Source organism: Chenopodium quinoa, unplaced genomic scaffold (assembly GCF_001683475.1).
Source record: "Chenopodium quinoa cultivar QQ74 unplaced genomic scaffold, ASM168347v1, whole genome shotgun sequence".
In the NCBI taxonomy this organism is placed as follows: Eukaryota; Viridiplantae; Streptophyta; class Magnoliopsida; order Caryophyllales; family Amaranthaceae; genus Chenopodium; species Chenopodium quinoa.
Window position 1 is genome coordinate 1,047,680 of NW_018744790.1, and position 6,602 is coordinate 1,054,281.

General features: G+C 30.9%; 1 pseudogene; it reads right to left on the reverse strand.

Annotated features, from left to right (window-relative positions):
* Positions 1 to 391: 391 nt before the first annotated feature.
* Positions 392 to 3,724, reverse strand: LOC110703833 (annotated as a pseudogene).
* Between the last annotated feature and the right edge of the window lie 2,878 nt (positions 3,725 to 6,602).

Consider the following 6,602-nt stretch of genomic DNA (forward strand, 5'->3'; position numbering starts at 1 on the left):
AGGATACTCGGTCAGAAGTTATTCTTGTGTGTTGTGTTAGCTGGCCACACGGCCAGCCACACAAGAAAGGCTCCCTTAATTAATAACTTATGGAGTTTGGCCTAGGAATGTTGCATGCTTTATTGTAATTAATTTTATTAGTTATCCATTTTATAGCAATACAGGAAAGGCTCCCATAGCTCAAACAATAGTATGTATGGAGTAGCATTTTGCAACCCCAACATGTACACTAATAATTGATGAACCACGAAAACAATGAAGATTAAAAATATGGAGCGAGCTTTTAACAACACCAACAAGATTTCTCACGAACACGACCACAAAAACGAAAACGTGGACCAAAACAAAGGAATCGTAGTTTTAAATCGATAGTTTTTTCTCCATGGATTGATTAACCCTTCCGTGACAAGGACACCGTAACATTGATGAACACATTCTTCTCTTTGGTCATCGCGACTTGGACAATTTCCATGTATCTCTTGAACAACTCTTCAATTATGGCTTCTCCAAAATGATTTACGAGTAAGGGCTCGGCCACGGATCTCATGCATTTAACAAAGTCATAGTGAGTAAACGCCGTCGTAGGTAAATCATTCTTATAGTAATGTTCGTTTGCTTCCCAACTTATTTCGGAAACATCAACTTGATTAAGTATACAAGATCCTTCTTTCTCCATTATAAATCATATTTCTTCTGCTGATGGAGTGTATTGAGGTATATTGAATGTATGTAGCTTTTCTTCCTCTATGAAACCCTGCGCAAATTCAATTTATAATCAAAATATACAAAGTACAATATTAGTCCACCAATTGATCAAGACCTTTTTTTATCAACCTAAGAATAAAAAATAATTAAAAAAAAGGGGGTTTTCTAATAAGCTATATTCCCAAGTTCTTCGGTTTCTAAGCTGTACCCATGTTTTTTTAAATTTATAAGTTGTGTCCTTCAACTCACAAAATTTTATCAATAATACCCTTTGACAGCCATGTCCGGAAAGTTAAGTTATTTTATCAACAGTGGTGTCGTGGCGGTATTAATTTGACATGTGTCCCGTGTTTAATACTTAAAAAAATTTTAAAAATTAGAAAATAAAATATTAAAAAAAGATTATTGTTAACGTCAAAGGTTATTGTTAATAAAAATTAGTGAGGTTGAGGGCACAACTTAGACGTTTGAAAAAGCATAGACACAACTTAGAAACCAAAGAAGTTTGGAGCATAATTTCGAAAAAAAAAAAAATCATCTGTTTAAATTTAGTTGTCACATTTTCGGGATATTACCTCAAGAACCATATCGTTGAGGACAGTAGCAAGAAGCTCCCATTCGTAACTGGATTCCTTGCTATATTTCTCAATTGTCGCCCTTCCTAATATCGTAAGGACCATAATTCCTCCGGGTACTACTTCTTTGGACCAACACCGTAGGAACATCAAAAAGTCCTTTTCAAATTGGTCATAGTAAGCTTCTGTCACATTTGGAGGGCTTGTACTTGCTATGTAGATATTTTCCTTATCGTCTTCTATTCCTGTTGGTACCTGTTGCACCAATTCAAAAGCCATTATTCTCATCAATTCAAGCACATGCTAAATTATTTTGACCATTCAAACCATGGAGGTCATTTACCTTTGTGGATACGTCAATTATATAATTCATCAGAATCGTTAAAATTGCAATAGTTTGATTGACACGTACATCTCCACATATCTTAAATGATGCTACCCTTTTAAGTAGAGATATCTTTAAGAAAGATTCCATAAGAGGGAGATTTCTATATATTTAAATGATTCATAATATAGAAAGGGATTTTCTAATTTGTTTCCATGAACATACGACAAGATAGAATAATAATTTATATATGTATGCCAACAAATACTCCGCATAATGAGAACATTTTCATAGTTACATTAACTAAATTTTAATATCTGGGTTCACCATTTTCTTATTTAAATTACATTTTTTTCATTTGACTTTTTTTCTATAAATTTTATAATTTATTATATGTGTCGTCCATGGGACTCATTAGACAAACCTTTATGGATTATAGATGTACTGTGACCGGTATTTCATTTTATATAATTAAAGGGTGTTTGGTAGCTACAGAATTTATAAGGCCAAATTAGCTAATTTAAAGTGGATTGATCACTACAATAAGCTAATTGGATTGTTCGATATCCTAGCAAGCTAATTAAAAGAGTTGATTCCACCAAATAAGCTCATTGTCAATAACGGGTTGTAGCAGCTTTTTCATGAGCTTTTTCAAGTTTTTTTTATTTAAGATGAAATGATAATTATATCTTTACCTTTTACGTGTACAAATAAAGACAAACTCGAATATTAAAATCTTTTTGAAGATATGTAAAGATTGAAAAATCACCTGAGAAAGCCACATGAGGCTATAAGAAGAATGAACAAAATGCAAGTGATTGGAAGGAAATAGTCTTCCATAGAAAGAGCCAGGAACACCATTAACAAAACAATGCCCAAAATTATTACTCCCAATTTGCTTCTTAAGGCTACCCTCAAAGCTTGCTATTGACCTAAAGATTGTGTTAAAATCATTGCCTGGAAGATCATTCAAGTAAACTTGATACTCAAGGCTCCCGTTTCCGAGCTCTTGACGAGCATTTTCGATTGTTTCTATGAGCTCGCGACCACTCCCAAGATGTTGAGCGCGGCGGAGGAACAGCCCAAGTCAGCTATGCATAAGGTTGTTGGTCGCTCCTTGAAATAGAACTCCTTTATGGCTTTTTCTTTTATGGATTTTGTCAATAATAGCACCTGTTTCTGTTGCATGTAAATTGGAATAACATGTTGGTTGATTACTAAATCCTTATTTGCTTGTAGAATCTAGATAGAAAAAAATAATGCCACAATAATTTTAATGTGAGCTACTATATGTCTATACTAATCAAGCATTATTCGTGTTTAATGGTGTAACATAAATCCAAATTTGTAGCTTTTATCATTTTTAAATCGATTTTTCTAAGGAGTGTACTTATATAATGGATATCATATTCCAAAAATATTACTAATAAACACTATTAATGGATCGGATCGGATGATATGTTCTTGATTAAACTTGATCTAATTGTGCATGCATGTACGTTGACATTCAATTGAAATCACTAAGTTGAGCGCTTCTATTTTATGTGCTATGTAGTAATTTGCATTGTCATGCAACAATGTGTCACCTCTCTTAATTATTAAGTTTAAATTTAAATTCATACTCCCTTCATAATTCATATAATTATTAATACGTACAATAGATAAATTAATAGTGAAAGTCGTCTTTATACATATATAGTACATGTCATATACGGAGAACATAATTCTTTTATTCTCTTTTGTTCAATTCACATATTATAGAATTGTACATACATAAAATAAAATGAACAAAAGGGTGAAACAAAAATAAAAGAAAACCAACAGTTATAAATTAAACCTATTGTAAGTCATTTTTATTGAGATCGTCTATAAAATCTACCTGAATGTAGGACGTTTTTACGTAACTAGTTTCATCACACCCCTCCTTCATTCGAAGAACTTGCTTTACCTCAATTGCCATCACCAAAATTTGATCACACTATATCTCTCACTCCTCCCTTGCTTGGTTTGATTTCTAATATTTCTTTATAATTAAGTAAAAAAACCTTTGATGCAATAAGGTAGGCTTGTAATTCCCTATTTATAGAAAAATAAAAAGTAGTTAATACTTGCATTGAGTTCATCGCACCACTCAGCTCCACATAAGCACCATAATAAAGTAAGACTAAAAGCCGAAGTCTAGTTAAATAATCTTATTGTGTTCTCATTTACTGATAGAGTATAAAACATATTCATGAGCCTCAACCATCAGTTTAAGCTTTTGGTTGAGTTGGTCCTTTAACATGGTATCAGAGCCAACGTGACATAAAGGTCACGGGTTCGAATCTCATCCACCCCTCCTTCAAAGTAGAATTAATTCGCGCCAGGTATGGGTGGGCCTGTGTTGCATCCACATTTCAAGCCCAAAGGGCCTTTCATGTGAGGAGGAGTGATAGAGTATAAAGCTGATGGTTGAGGCCCAGGAATATGTTTTATACTCTATCATTTACGTATAGACGCTATAATTGTAAAAAAAGCAAGGTACAATATCTTTCAATGTGCTAGAACGTAGTTTATGGAACACTTCATATATGTAGTTATACAGTATTTGTATAAGAGGCGGGGCTATAAATTTTAACATTGAAAATGCATGGCTAAGTGCAATGTTGTTAAATTGGGCCTTAACATCATTTCTTTAAGGAAAAATATTTTCTATATTATAAATTTTATGATAAAATTGAGGAATAGATTAGATTATGAATTAACAAATTTTCTCCTTAATTTGTATAAATAAACTAGCTTAAGTCCCGTGCCATATTTACTAATTCGGCCTCGACTGGTGCCTTCTTCGAGGAACTAGGATTGCGGGGAGCTGTTTTATTTTGTTTTTTGCTTTCGTTTTCGTTGTCTCTGTTTGTTTTTTTATTTCGTGTGCTGCTTTTTGTTTTCTGTAGTTTACTTTCTGGTTGCTTTGTAGTTCTCTTTGGGGATTGCCCCTCTTCTTCACCACAAAAAAGAAAAAAAAAAAAACACTAATTTTCATAACAAATTATATTAGTTCAACAATAATTTTGTACCTAAAATAATATATTTTAGTCGTTGTTAATGGTAACATTGGATTAATTTTCTTTAATGAATAAGATTTTGTTGGTTGTTAAAATAGTAGGACAAAATTACTTGATTTAAATTAAATAAAAGGAGGGAAAAAAAAAGTTGGACTAAAAATTTTCCATCACACATGACAAGTATTGTGCCAATATTTGCTTTTAGTATATGTTTATAGATAGATTTCAAAAATTAAAATCCTTTTATATCAGTTTTAATTGGGGCCCTATACGATTGACCACCAAGCACATACTCAAAACCACCCCTAATTTGTACAATTTTAGTACTATGATGATTATTATGTAATAAATTATAACTATTCAATCTTTCAAAAAAAAAATATATAACTATTCAAAAAAACAAAATGTGATAAATTATAAAGAAAAACATTTAAAGAGAATCTCAAAGACATCTAGACAGCTTAGTCACTAAATAGAGTTAGAATGCTTTGTTTGAATCAAATTAAAACGTGTTAATTTGACAGGCAGGTAGGGACGTAAGGTTGTGTCACAGCCTCACAGGTCTATTGAGTTCTGTTAATAAAGTCCAAGTTGTGAATGAATTAAAGTTGATTATTTGAATTTTTTTTTTGTTGATTTTGACTCCCTCCATTTTTTTTAAATGCATCATTTTGATTTTTGCGCTATTTACATACTATGGTTGACTAAATTTTTTCACCTCTGTAAAATAAATAAATGTTTCTCCATATTATATAATATATCATTAGATTTGTCATAATGTCTAGTTTCATAATAAAATTTAGTTATAATATTTACTAATTAACAATTAAAAATATTAATGGTTATATATATATATATATATATATATATATATATAGGAAGTACTTTTTAAAGTCTAACCATTCTAATAGTATTTCCTCAATATTAAAAATAAAAATAAAAAACTTTTTTTTTTTTTGAAACCTACCTTTTTTTTTTTTTTGAATAGTTTTGAAACCTACCTTAATCATTGTTAAATCCTAAAAGAGTAATCAATTTGTATATCAACTATGACACGGATAACAATTCAATGAATTCATCATCAAATCCAACACGCTCTTGATACACTCATGGTTAATGTCACGCTCTTAACACGGAAAGTTTTAAGGTCATACTTTCGAAATCAACATCACATTGGTTAACCCTAATAGTTGCTATTTGTTAGCAAACATGTAGGATGAGAAATGTACCACTACATGTATAATAGGTGACAAGTGGTAAGTATTTTGGAGCGAGAAAAATATTCAACCTATAGGATAGTAAAAAGTACCACTACATGCATAATAGTACACAAAAATACTATTAAAACAATTCATACTTTAATGCTACATTATACACGCATAATGGTATATTATAATGTACCACTGTAGAGTCAACTTTTTTCCAAAAAAAAAAAAAATTATCAAATTTACATTTTTGCCCTCCTATATGCTTTGTAAATACAAAGCAGCTATGCGCTGTATTACTAAGTAACTTAGCATTGAGATATTAAAAGTAATACCATGGTGTGCACCTAGTTGATTTGTGTAGTTTATGAAGTTCGGATTATGTTTAGATCAATCCTGTGTATGGAAAAGTTTCCATTTTAGAAGTTTATCGAAATAATTAGAAAATTTTGCCAATAACTATTATTTAAATGACCACTTTTGAGAAAACTAACATTTTAAATTTTCTTTTAAAAAAATCTACCATAAAGTGACAAAAACTTTGAGTAACACTACCACGTTTAATTTTCTAGCAAAAAAATTTGGTTGAGAGAGCCTTGTTTATAAAATTTCAATCAATTGTGGTGTAGAAAACAAGAGATTTCCGTAGTCAAACATAATTATAGGTCAATTATCTTAAATTTTGCATTATAGATGATTTAATTTCTCAATTAAATCTTAAAATTAGGGGTGTTTGGTTCAAGAAATG